General features: G+C 43.1%; 1 protein-coding gene across 7 annotated transcripts in view; it reads right to left on the bottom strand.

Annotated features, from left to right (window-relative positions):
* SPATS2L (spermatogenesis associated serine rich 2 like) overlaps positions 1-14084 on the bottom strand; it is a 107768-nt gene that overhangs the window by 69009 nt on the left and 24675 nt on the right. For 3 of the 7 annotated variants that reach the window (XM_075756261.1, XM_075756267.1, XM_075756264.1), the window contains exon 1: positions 12097-12255. The exons of 2 other annotated variants lie outside the window; for them this stretch is intronic. The gene's annotated coding sequence lies outside the window, so the exon portion shown is untranslated. Of the gene's footprint in view, positions 1-11513; positions 11836-12096; positions 12256-14084 lie in introns of those variants that run through there. 2 more of the 7 variants (XM_075756263.1, XM_075756266.1) reach the window with 1 other exon arrangement.

Genomic DNA, 14084 nt, shown 5'->3' with positions numbered 1-14084 from the left:
ACTGACTTATGACTTTGCCCTTCTGCTCCTACTGCCTTTGAGATACCAAGAGTAAAGTTTGTTCCAGTAATATCCACTCACAAGACAGTCTGCATATTTTATGGTATGCTAAAATAAGCAACATGTTACATTTAATGACAGAAAGTTGCATGGAAAACATTATGTGCATGCAACATGGCCAAGTTACCATCTCTAATCCAACCTTTGCTTTGTGAACTATCAGACTTCTGCTTGGTTTAGCTTTGCAAACTCACAGTACATTGACGATATTTTTCCCATTTTACTTCCCAAGATTTTTGCTGCTTAAATAGATGTGAGGAGGGGCACAATAAAAATAAACATGGCTACAATCTACCTTTCTTGTTTCCAAGGTCTCCCTACTTTCACAGGTGAACCTGCATGGTATAGGCTCTGCTCACATCACCCATGATGTCAACTCACCATCATCCTTTTAACTTGCGTCCTGAGTATGAACATCTGAAGCCTTCACATACCTTAACATCCATACCTGCAGATTTCAAACACGTACATTGCCTGACCACCTCGTATCACCTTGATCACCAATATGTTATCTCACCCACCTTAGTACATAAGTACCTCTCTTCTAGTGAATTACTGATGTCACTGAACTTGGGAAGCCATATGAGCAACTCCTGCTGTATGTTCAGGACAAGAGTACATTGTAAAAGCTGGCCATTAACAGCAGAATTACCAAGTTACAAAGTAAGAGTGAAATGATTACATCTTTTCATATCTTGTCTATAATGAAACGCCTCATTTAAGACAAATCATACTAACAGTGAACTATCAGTATTCAAGCCAGCCCTGAAGCATGGCTGAAAATGCAGTGCTGTCACTCCTCACTGTTATTTCCAGCCAGCAGAATCTGATTAGGGAGCTGACATACCTAAAGGACTATGAGACCCTCTAGATCAGAAATGGTGTGTTAGGTGCATGCTACTATGCATGCAGAATTGACTGGAGGCATGACATGATTTCCAGGAATAAGCTTAGAATGAAAAAAAAAAAGAAAAAAAAAGGAAAGAAAAAATGCAGACTTTTAAAATTTTAATTTCAATTCCTATTTAGAGTAGAAGAGTTTCAAAACACTACACACTTTTACTTTCTCTTTAGGAAAGACAGAATAAAGGGAGATGAGAAGAAATATGATTTTTTTTCCTAGGAATTTCTTTTAAGGCAATGCAAATTTTTTTTTTATATGGGAAAGAAATTTTATATGTGGGGCTGATAGCTGGGAAACAATTATTTTAATATCTCCTGTTTTAAAAAGAGTAGCAGATAAAAACAAAACAATCACTCTTCATTGTATTAGAGGCCCATTTTTTTACCCAGTTCCCTATGATTGTTGTCAAAACCTCCAGCATAAGGGAAGGAACAAAGAAAAAACTCAGCACACAACTGATTTGTCCATCCCCACACACCAAAGCATGCTGCAAATGCAAAAAAGAACCGTGAGCTATCATAGAACACAGTACAAAACATTAGCCCACTAAGGAACAAACACGAAATCACAAGCCATCTTCCTTCAGTGCTGATACCTTATGGTTAAATAAAAAGATCACAAAAATTTAAGGAAAACCTTCAAACTTTAGGTATGTCTAAATATACCAATATATAGTTATTTTATATTCTTTATTACATAAAATAAAAATGTTTTTAAAATAATTTAAAAGCTTGAAGACAGAACTAGAATATAAAATCTGGTACTAGAATATAAAGTCCAACAGTTTACCAGAAATGCCATTAACTTGTCCCTCTCATATGCCTGGCATTTGAGCAAGAGAAGACTTCTGGAAACATAGCCGCTCCTTTGGATACTACTTAGACTTAAATTTGACTACTGTGATATCATGGGAGGGTAAGGGATAGAGCCATTGGGAAAAAAACAAAAAAACCCAAAACAACCCCAACAATGAATCAAATAACTCAGACCCTGGCTAAGGTAAAGCCCCAGCAAGCGAGCCAGGATGAGAGAGGCAACGTAGCCAGGGCTGGGCAGGACCTGCAATCCAGGTCACTTAATAAACATGACTTAAACCAATACAATGGAGCAGTGCTCAATCGTGTATTTTTTCATGTTTTATGTAAGAGACAAACTTCGAAAGTGGCAAATCAATTCCTGTACAACTAGAACAGGAATTCTTACTAAGAAACTAACACTTAATAGCAACACAGACAACTTTCCAGAGATCAAAGTGTTGCTTTGGCTCTAGTCTTTACATACAAACTGCACATGAAATGGAATTGCAGAACCATTTTTGTAAATGGTTCTGAAAGACACCCTCTCCATATGAGCATTTTTCTTCTGATGGCTTGTCATTGTAGTGACAGAGGTTGAACACACTTAAGCTCTCTATGATTCTCACAGGAATGCTCACATCTGTCAGTAATCACATGACTATTATCGCATGGCTGTTAACACATAATGGTAAGGACCTTATTAGCAGTTCTCTTCTTGGTTTCTCCTTTCAAGGAATTATGAGAACTCATTTACTTCACACAACTTCAGGCCAAATCTTTCATTTAAATTATCAGCCTGGATTCATTAGCCACTTTGAGGCAAAAATTAACATCTTTTTTTTTCATATTTTGTTTTAATAACAACAATGACAAAAAAATCTAATCAAAAGCAAATAGACTCCTGGATGGCTCCAGGTTTCAGCCTATACCCTGAATATGAAAATCTGGGGAGACAGCTAGAAACAGGCAATTTCTCCCCATTCCTCCTCCTAGGTAGATCCTGATGCAGGATCAAGCTGTGGGAAGGTAAATCTGGTAGGCTCTTTCAAGGAAGAAGTTACATGAAAATTTAAAACTGTCATGTATAAAAGCATACAGAGTCAGACCAGAGTAAATCATACTATCTTTATGTCTGTCTGTATAACATGACAGATCATACACACACTTCTTAGACTTCCTTGTATCACATGTTCTGAAAATGTTATGTAGCAGAGTTCAGATAGTGTTGAGTAAGAGTGGCTGACATATTCCGACCCCATCACCGCCACCTGACTGCTCTTTGGATGTTTCCTTTAACTACACACGGTTTGTTTGTATACCTGGTGGGGGTGGGGGGGTGTTGGGGTAGAGATTGGTTGGGTTTGGTGAGTTTTTTTATTTGATTTGGTTTTGTTGTTTGGGCCTTTTTAAACTTTAATCCATGACGAAGTATCTTTCTACATTTGTATCAACATGGAGGACTAGGAATTTACGGCCTGTCTCTTAAGTAGTCCATCTGCTGTTCAAGGGCCTACATACTGTATTCCTATATTTTCCATTTCAGTTAACAGCAGATTCCTTCCCAAAACTCTTTTCTGTGGCCAGTAATGCAATGTAAAAATGTCAAAATGTAGTTCATAACAGCCCCTGAGGTTCCTCCCAGAAAAATCCTAAACTAGCAAAAGGCAAAGCCTTTTATGGACTCCGGTACCAAATTTGTTTAAAGACAAAATCCAACAAAACCAGCACACTCAGCAACAGTCATCCCAAACCATGCTGGCTGCCAGCTGGCACCATTTCCAGTGGTTCCCCATGCCTGCCATAAGGCCTGCAGGAGGAATGCAGCTCTGCAAGAGCCTTGCTCTCATACATGTGTGGTGAAGTACCTTCATCACACTCCTACCTTACAGCCCAGGAGTTCAAAATGAGTTATCCTTGCCCAGGTCTTTTGGCACTGCAGACAAGAGCCCTTGCTACAAGGCTGTTTGACCATTTCCCTCTATTAAAACACTTCTGAAGAGCTGGGCTCCAACTTCACAGGCAGCTCAGTGAGGATGCAGAGACTGTTAGGCTGAGTTCAGCCCAGAATGAGCACTATCCCATGATACAAAACGTCTATTTTTTTGTCACAAGTAACAGTAATCTTGATTTTTTTTTTCTTTTTTAATTTACAGAAAGGGAATCTTTAATATCAGGCTGAACTGCGCTCCAAAAGGAAGAAAATATTATTCACTTAAACTAGTGAATGATAAAGGTGTGCTATTCGGTTTAATTAATGACTGCATTTACATTGCTTCATTCCTTTACTATGATGCAACAATGGTAATGACTAACCTTTTTGCAGTTTAATAGACCTTGCAACTGCAAGATGATCCCTTTTCCTTTTAACAAGACCCTTGTTATAGCTTAATAAATCTGGTTTTGCTCTTTGGCAATTCGCATTAAAATGCTTTGGAAGGTACCACCATTCACCTACAGCCTAACAGAGGACCTAACTGCACACAATTCAAATTAAAACTTTCTGCACTCAATATGTCTGAAAATCCAACACTAGCAAGGCAATTAGAAGTTTCCAACCTTTCTTCATCTAAAGGGTAACAGGCAAAATAATCAGGGTCAGATAGCATAACTTAAGAGAAGGGTATCACGTGTTAAAACGCTAACATGGGAACCTCAACTCATCCTGTTAGCGTAGAGAATAGCAAGCCATCATTCTTTGTCAAGTGATGGCAGTGCAATGCATGAATTTACATACATGACCATCTGTTGCCAGATTAGGCAACAGCTGAGTGACTTTCCAGTCTGCCAAATGCCTGACCTTGTTCAGAACTTCCTTGGTTTTGTAGGCTTACTCTCTTTACTACAGAATAAAATACAACACTTCACATTATAGCGTCCATCCCAAAACACTCTGTGGACTGTGAACCCTCACACAGAACTGCCAGAAGTTTCAGGACTGAGCACTACACAAACACAGGACTAAGCGGAGTGAAAGGCAGCAGTACACTGCCACAGCCTGCTCCGCAGGTGGCTGTCTCATGCTGTACTCTTGGATAAGCACAATCAAGCCAAACTCCTACTCACATCCAAAGTGCTGCAAAGCTTCTAATATGTATAGAGCTCTGACAGAGCCTTTGTTTGCAAGATCCCTTCCCCAGAAACTAGCTGCAGAGGGCCTAGACTGCTCCTATTTCAGACATGTGAACGGCTTGTGTCTCATGACAGGAAAAAATTGTGCAGTTACAGGCCATGCTCTGATGCAGACCCAATAATACACCACTAGAGCCATCTTGTATCAAAATGCCCAGTAAACTTCATGTAAAAAAACCCTACGCAACAAAAAGGAGTATTTAATATAAATATTTAAAAAGATCATAAGGCAAGATACTGATTTTACACCAGTATCACAAAGTGCAAGCCCACCAATGTTGAGGATTTCCTGTCTTCAGCCTGTGCCAGAAAAATTACAACATTTTCCACAGTCCCCTTTCACACAAAGATAAACACTAGACAGTCAGAGCTCTTCTGATGTAAAGCTGATTGTCTGCTCAGCTCAAGGTTTCCCCAACATGCCAATGTTTGGATATTTATTTTACTTCTTTTAGGATAAAATAATAAATTATCACATTTTAAAAAGTCAGTGCAGCTATCACTATCAACTCTATGCCAACCATGTTCTCTAGCCTGCTGCAAAACCTTCCAATCCACCAGCAATTTGTTAAAGAATCAGCATATGTAGGTCAATGAGGCACAAGAACAAAGATATTCAGGACAGGTGTGTGGTTTTAGCAACAGATAATAAAGGGAGAATTGTTTTTACTGAGTGACAAGGAAGCAATGATAATGGGCCAAACTCTGTACTCCTGGATTTCAGCGAGCATAAGCCCCAAGAGAATGTGGCTCTAAATCAGTAACATACGAACAGCTGCAAGCCCATCATTTCCATCAGAACCTTAACCAAATGGCCAAACCTGAGGAAAATGCCATCAGGGCCAGGGAAGCCCTGATCGTGTATCGCCATCACACACAAAAGATATTCTTTGTAATTCCCTGCTTTCATCCTCACCTCATGAGCTTTCATTCCCACTTGAGTATCTAAACAGACATGGTAAAAAACCTGGTGCCCTCTGACTGCCAGAGCTCCTTCTAGCCCCTGAGATCTTCCCCAACCTTCCTTCCTCACCAGGGCTCCTTCCAACCACTATCTTCTGCTCTGTTCACTCCTGCAAGCCTCTGGGCACTCTTATATAGCCACAGCAACTCCTCTAGTTCATCCATATTTACCTGGCACTGCAGACCTCTTCAGGGCACCGTTGGCAGATACACCTCTTGCCCTACCCACACTGCAATAGTACACCTGATCTTTTGACTGCCTCCTGCTGCTCTTTCCTTATGTTTCAGACTGGCACCTCTCTGTTGACCAGATGAATCATCCAATCCTTTCTGCCTTCCACTCTGGTTGTACACAACGTAATTTGGCTACTGTGGAGGAAGAAACCCTCGGGTACTTTGGGGATTTTAATGAGAAGTAGGTATCCCTCTTTCACTCTAGTAATGAGGTGACTGCAGTACATGGGAAACCTCAGGAGCTGCGGGAACAGATGGGGAAGCCTCTGTCCACCCGAGTGCTGTGCAAACAGTCTAACTCCAGCGCAAGGAGCACAAGCTCTGATCCTAACACCAAAGCACAACTTCATGCCAGCAGCTTAACAAACCAGCCAGCTCAAAACAATTTCTAGCCAGAATGAAGTTATTATTGGAAAACAGAATTACAAAAAAGGCAACATTTCATTCAGACCAAGTCCTAAAGATCACTACATCAAATTCTGCATAGGCTAGTATTACTACTGCAGAAGATAGTTATTCCCTCCATCAACACAGAAAGGAGAAGGGCCACAATGACGACATTTTTGGACTCTTAGGTTTTTCCACCACTAGTATAAACCAGTCTCTGAACACAGTCTCACTCAGAAGTACCACCACACCCAGACTGCACGTGCAAGGCTTTTATTGCATTTAATTTTACAGAGAACCATACACAGCACTGTAATTTAAATACTAAAAGTGGATAGTTTAAGTGTAGTGCACAAGTGGAAGCCACAAACTGGACACGTGTAGGAAGGACAGCACATACTGAAAGCTGTTCTTATATATTACTAAGTAATTCAGTCTGAAACAACCATTTGAGTACATGCTTGAGCTTAGAGGTCTCCAAAGCCCAAATACTCTTTCTTGACAGATGTGCCTAAACCAGTAAGACAGCCTCAAGTCCCGATCTGCCACCCCATTAGCTGTCACCATGCATCAGTCTTCAGCAGCAATAAAAGCCACGTGCCACGGAGAGCACTCAGGCGCACACCCCAGCCCTGAACCTTCAGGGCAAGCTGCGCACAGGTTTCTATCAACCAGGATCCTGAAGAGCTACCATCATTCAGAAATGTCTCATAGCACAAACACTATCTTTTGGTGCTGTTCCAGGTAAGATTCAATCAAACACCGTAAATCCTTGCATAGATTTTGCATAAGGTTGGGACAACAAACACCTGCCTACCTGCCCTGAATGTGGGGTGTTTATTTTGAAACACTGCCAGGCAGGCTGGCCTTACCGGCACAGGAGGATAACAACTCAGCAAGATTGCACTGTTAATACAACAGTGGTAGCAGCTTCTTTAATGCTAACTCAAAACACCCCCACAACTTTCGAGGATAGTCACTTCACAGTCCACTTGGCCATGCACAGCACCGACAGATAACGCTGCTCAACACCGCTCATAACATAAAATAGCATCAGCTGTCTTAAAAGCACAGTTCACAGAAACACCAGGTTTAAGTTACCACTTAAAAAACAAAAAAGAAATAGAACAGACCTTCAGTCAATGAACATCAGATAAAACTGTACCAGTTTGCACAAGCCTAACCCTGAGCAGCAGCACACTGGTGTTCACAAACAGGTGAGGCTCCTTTGCCACCTGAACTCTTACCTTTTCAGCATTTGGAAGATTAGATTCATCAATAATTTAAACACTGGACACAGTGCACAGCCATAGGCATTTTTTTCAGTCAGCAAACCACTAGAAAGAGTACTGAAAGGCCTATTATGAAGGCCAATCACTATCCTTTTCTTGAATGACCACATGAAAATCAGTGACCATTCCACGATGGACTGAAAGGGCCTTTTGTCTGAAGGAAAAGGACAAGGAGTCACAAAGTATTGCAGATTCATATGTAACTCATGGTTTTTGAAGAAACTGTATAGCTTCAGTTAAGAGCTAACCAAAAAAAGAACAGGCTTTGAAAATGTTATGCCACAACCCTTTCCTACTATGTATATGCAGAGCATATTTTTAGATTAGTCTCTTTTGTATTATAAAAAAAATGGGCAGGCATTCTATATTATTGTTGTTTTATGAGAGAACTTTAAAACACATGCAGAGTTTTGACTCTATTCCAAAACCCTAATTAGGGTCTGCAGCACTATTTGCCTTGTTTAAACAGAAAATCATCAGAAGCTTTTTTGGTACAAGATGTAGTAAAAGTATAATTGCACTGCAATAATAACTGAAAGCATTGTCACTGTTGCTTAATAATCACTTTAGTAATCAAGCAAATTTGCCATCACCCATAAAGCATATGGTGGCCTATTCAACCAAGACATTTTTTATATTGAGAAACCAGCACTTGACTCTTTAATTTTGAAGTCTGTTTCTGAAGTGTCTCACAAAAAAGGTCAATTATATCTGCTGACGACTTCTCAGAATGTTTCACTTCTCCACCCGCCCCAATCACATTTTCAGCTCTCAGGTTTTACACGCAAATGCACACACCCCCAAAATGGGATTTGCACACATGATTTCATTACAGAGTTTCTAAACAAGCTTCACATGGATAAACTTTCAGCAGGAAAGACAGTGGGGGCTAATAAGCAAAACCAGATTTCTCCTAATCCATATCCAGAACTAGGGAATTACTGTACTTCCATTCAGAAACAAAAGTCACAGCTGTCAGACTTGCCCTCTTCACCCATCTGTTCCACCCACGTACTGTGAAATCAACAGTCAAAAAACGTCAGTTTTCACTCTCCAGCTTCTTGCCACATCTCAGAATTATATTCCTTGTCCTCCCACGACCCCCCTTGAAATCAAACAATATATTTTGCACATGCCATTGGTCAAGGTGCAAGTAGGATTTAGCTCTTCTGTCCACCCTGTCAAATTATATCCGGCAAGGAACTGGTCTTTGGCACGTTACAGGACAGCACTACCAGGGCCAAAATCTTTGCTGTGGGAATCACTCACGATGCCACTTTTAGATACATAAGTGGCATTCGTGCTGTGCAAATGTATCCTCAAGGTAACTACACACTCCATCATCTCACACTCTGCTTACACGCGCTTTTAGTCCTTAAGACTGTAAAGAAAATTTTGCAAAAGCAAAGTAGAGGCAAAACAACATTGCACTGTCTTCTTGAAGTTCAAGGTGCTCAGAAACAAACAGGACAAAGATGTGAACTGCACAGCACCCTGCTAATCTCAGTGAAGTCCAGTGCCAAATTCTTTGATATAATAATGCTATGGAGTGTTGCTTTCAAACAACTGTTACAAGGGGGAGGTGGTAGACTGATGCCAGAAGCCGAGTCTAAAATAAAGGCACTTTGCTATCAAAGTTAACTATTTCTCTATTGTTGATTTCTGTACACAATGGAGAAAACTGCAAGAGAAAGCTGGTGAAGCATCTGAGGAGGGAAGAAAAAGGAGGAAGAAGAGAGAAACTGAAGGATTGGGACAGTGCATAAAAACGTAGAGGATGGAAGAGACAGTAGCACCAGCCATAGATATGGGGCCATATTTCTCTGGAGTAACATGGATGATAAAATCCTTAATATTAACTACAAGTTAACTACAAGTTATTTTTCTTCCCTTGATCTTTATGCAAAGCCCCACTGCCCCTGGGTCTCCTGCTCCAAATTGTTACAGAGCTTTACCCTTATCCTCCAGTGCACAGTGAGGAGTGGAGTTTGACCTTTCCTTTGGATGTGTAAAGCCTCACGCCAGATTGTTTTGAGGAAACGATTGAGAATTTTTTTGTATTCTGCACGACTAGCATTACTTAACAGTGTCCAAAGACCTCTCAGACATGGTCCCTGAAAACATACTAGGAAATACAATCCCTAGAATGACAACAGAGGCAACATCTATGGGTGAAAAGGAACACAAACATAACAACCTGGGGAAATTAATACCAAATACAGGTTGCCTACAACTACTGCCAGGCACATCTTTCTTCCACCATTGCTAGAAGAAAACTCAAAGAAAACATAAAATGCATTGCGGGCCACTGGAATCTTGTTGTGCTTACTTTTAAAAATAGGCCAGAAATAGTTTCAGTTTTGGACACACATTTCCTCAAAATTTGGGAAATGCCAGGAAGGTGTCCTGACACAGCCTCATTTCCATTTCTTTGCGTGAGAAAGAGTAGATAAAAAAACTGATCTAGATTTGGAACCAAACCTCCCTCAACACAGAAAAGTACTTGGAGATACTTGTATTCAATTTTTTAGGCTCATTACTGCATGTCAGACAAAACAGTAACTCTCAAGCACATATTCCTTCTCAGGCATCTGCCTGGGCATAAGGACTGTTGAAACAGACCTTTCACTTAAGAATAACCCTGAGAACATTAATTTACTTCATGTTAATTGTAACACTTTCTTACACAGTAAATTTTCCAGAGTTGTGACCCTACCTCCTTACATATTTCTACAGCACCTGACACAGTACAAGCCTTATCTTGATGGGTGTCTCATTACATTTAACAGATCCTGCTGTTCCCATAAAGGGCCAAACTCCTTCAACTCCCGTAACACAATTAGAGGGAGAACACTCACCGCCTAGCAGCAGCGTTCAGCTCCAGCAGGTTGTGATGGCACCTCACAAAATTGATCAACCTGTTCTGACTTGGAAATCATTCTTCATTTACACAGTTTGACTGCATTCACAGAAACAATTGTGGCAAGGGCACAGTGTCCTGCTCACAGCAGTTTAAAGACTCCAGTCAGTGGCATTCAACAGGTTACCACCCAGGATTTCTTTCATGGCCAGTGCAAATATGTTCCTAGTTAACCTTGACATTCTGCATGCAGCAGTTTTTTCCACTTTCTGTTTTTAGTTTACTTTCCTTGAATCATCACATTTAAAAAAATATTTTATAACTGCATCAGGACATCAAAGAAACAGAAGAAAGATGCTTTACACATACACTAGTAATTCAAATTTAAAAGTTAACAGAAAAGGGTTCCCGTGGAAGACCATTAGCTGCCATAAAGTATATAAAGCATTTGCACATTTTCAAGCTGGAATAAACCAAATCAATCCAAGGGAACGTGTCCTGTAATGAAATACATGGATTTTCTGTGGCGCCTCTTAGCTCTCCTAGAGAAAATAAATCTGGTAGTACAAGTGATGCACATCTCAGGATGATGAGGCTGACGGTAGGGAAGAAGCTTACACTATTCATTTACAGCTCAACAAAGAAAGCATTGCATTCTGATCAAGAATAAAAGAATATTGCCAGCTACCACTGCTTATCAACGAATTGCACACCTAATCATTAAATTTTTCATGCAGAGTAAGAAAGACAACAAACGTTTAAAAAACCCACACAAACCAATCCCATCACCTCAGTTGTCTTTTACTTTGGTGCAGATAAAACAAATCCTCAAACAGGTGCATAACATGCAGAAACAGTAGCTAGGGCACAGCAACCTTCGTCCCTACCTTGTGGTACGTCAGCACTCGCAGCAGCGCTTCACAGCCTGTGCGAAAACGTAAGGCAGCGTTTCAGGAACAAACGTATGGCTGGCTCAGCACGCCTGGCCGCGAAGACAGCCGGGGATAAACGGCCGCGCTCGGAAAGACCCGGCTCCCTGTTCCCCGGGCGTGCAGTTAATCATTTATGACCAAGGCTGTTACTGAATAGCCCCGAACACCACAGCACTGCCCAGTTTCGGCTCCGGCGGCGCCTGGGGGCCAGCGGAGCGGCGGGAGAGGGCGAGCCGCGGCGAGCAGCTCCCGGGCGCTCGCAGAGCCGGTCCCGGCGCACGCCGGGTGGGGTCCGAGGGGCCGGGCCTGGCGGCCGCCCCCGTAACCCCAGGAGGAGCCCGTCTGCCCCCGCCCGCAGCTGGGTGTCGGCGCCGGGACCCGAAGCGTTGGAGCAGCGGGTGGGGTGCCGCGCGGATACCGCGGCAACCGTCCTCCTTCCCCGGCACCCCTCGGCAGGAAACTCCCGGCGGGCCCTCCTCCGCCCCCCGCGGGCCCGCCGCCCCGCGCAGGTGCCGCCGAGGGGAGGGCGGCGCCTTACCTGGTAGCCGCCGGGCCGCAGCGAGGCCGGGCCGCCGCGGCGGAGAGCGAGGAGGAGCCCGCAGACCCGCGGGGCTCGGCGGCGGCCGGTACTGGGTCGCGGCTGTGGCACCGCCGCCCGCTCGCGGGAACACGCCTCGCGCCCCTCCCCTGCACGCGCGCACCGCCCCGGGCCCGCCTCAGTAACGGCCGCAACAGCCCCCGCCCACAGCAACGGCGGCGCCGCGCTCCCCCGGCCCGCAGCGACGGTCCTGAGGGAGGCCGGGGCGGCCGCGGGGCGCTGCGCGGGTGAGCGCCGGCGAGCTGGGAGCGTGGGTGAGGAGCCGGGCGACGGACCGCTCTCCCGGGACGGGACGGCTCGGCAGCGGGGTGGGTGACCCGCCCGAAGCCCGGCTCCGGCAGCGCAACGCGTGTCGCGCTCCTCCTGGGTGCCGGGCGGGAAGAGTTATGTGGGACGGAGAGCAGCCCCCCAGGTTCCGGGGATTTACTTCTGCAGCGAGTTCAGAATTTATGCGTGCCCTTCCTGCCGCGTACAAATAAATGCCCGACACGCACAGTAACACCACTAGTCCTCACGTAAAGACCTATTCAAGAACTTTGCACTAAGCAAAATGAAACAGGCAACATGAATCATTGCTAGTATATGGATCTTCCTCTCTGTGACTACTCGGGGCAAACAACCACAATATAAAAAGTTACTGCAAGTTTTTCCGTAATCAATGTTTTAAAATACCACCTAAATACTCCAGAGAAAATACATGGTCAGGGTTGTTAACACAAAGCCAAAGGAGCAATAAATAACTCTCCGCTTAAACACTAGAATATGGGTGTACAACCACACACTTGGAACTAAAAAAAATCAGAATAAATTTTCCATGAACAACTGTAATCTGGTGGGGTCCTACACCATCATCATCAGTTCCTTCACCCAAACGCACACCAGTGCTCTTTTTTGCTAACAATGTGAGCCACAAGTACTGGAAAATCACAGCATTTCCCCTCAAAATCATTGCATACCTCTTTTCTTGCTAACGCAGAGGAGACTCCCTCGGTCAGAACATACCTCTACTTGAACTCCCTACCCTCAGCCAGAAAAATAACTTCTTACATCTTCAAACACAGTTTGGAGGCAGCACTCAATCCTTAGTATTTTCAGCCAAGGATTCCCAAACTGCAGCACGGAAAATAATTCAAAGTGAGATTTACGACAAGTATGTATCTGACCCACCCTCCAAGGCAGGCAGAGCTGGCAGCATCTCCTCAAGGCTGGCAGAGAACCACCTCAGTGTGGTATGTCATAGCACACAGCGCTCTGTCACGTGATGCCCAAGCAAACCTCACTGGGCAGTTTCTACTCTATTGAGCTGCAGTGGCTTTGTGGAATCACTGTCTGTTGAATGGGCTCGTCCACCTGCTGCAGAAAGCTGGGAATGAATTAGATATTCAATGTTATGGCGAGGCCACAGGTTCAGAATTAACATTCATTTGGAATCACGTCTTCGAAACTATTCAAATACTTCAGTAAATGTAGGTTTATTTTAAACAATGTAACTTTAAATGTCCAGGGTTGTATTTGTGTTCTGAGAGTGCTCTTTAAATTATTGCTGACATTTATCTGCACCCTGAGCTGTATGAATTTTGCCTGGGAGTTTTGGAAACGATTTTGAAGTTCAAGAGAATGGTGCATTATATTCATAAAACAAGGGTGCTGCTGACCTTTCAGCACAAGAGAATAGATGTGAATCATGGACCTGAGACTCATCTAAAGAAACAGAGTGGAAACACATAGGATGAAAGGCTCTAAAGGCTTTACAAATTATATTTGGATGGGGGAGAGGAGGGAGAAAGAGAATGTGGGAAAAAGAAGAACGAAAAAGGATCCTGCTGTTTAACTCATGCATAAACTGTATGTGCTCAGCCAAAGGTCACTCCTTTTATTTTCTCATTAATTTCAATGACAGTAGATGGTATATGAAGAACAATCTAAAA

The sequence above is a fragment of the Balearica regulorum genome, chromosome 6 (assembly GCF_011004875.1).
Source record: "Balearica regulorum gibbericeps isolate bBalReg1 chromosome 6, bBalReg1.pri, whole genome shotgun sequence".
NCBI classification, from domain to species: domain Eukaryota; kingdom Metazoa; phylum Chordata; class Aves; order Gruiformes; family Gruidae; genus Balearica; species Balearica regulorum.
The sequence above is the reverse complement of the archived record's forward strand: the minus strand, read 5'-3'. Positions and strand labels throughout refer to the sequence as shown.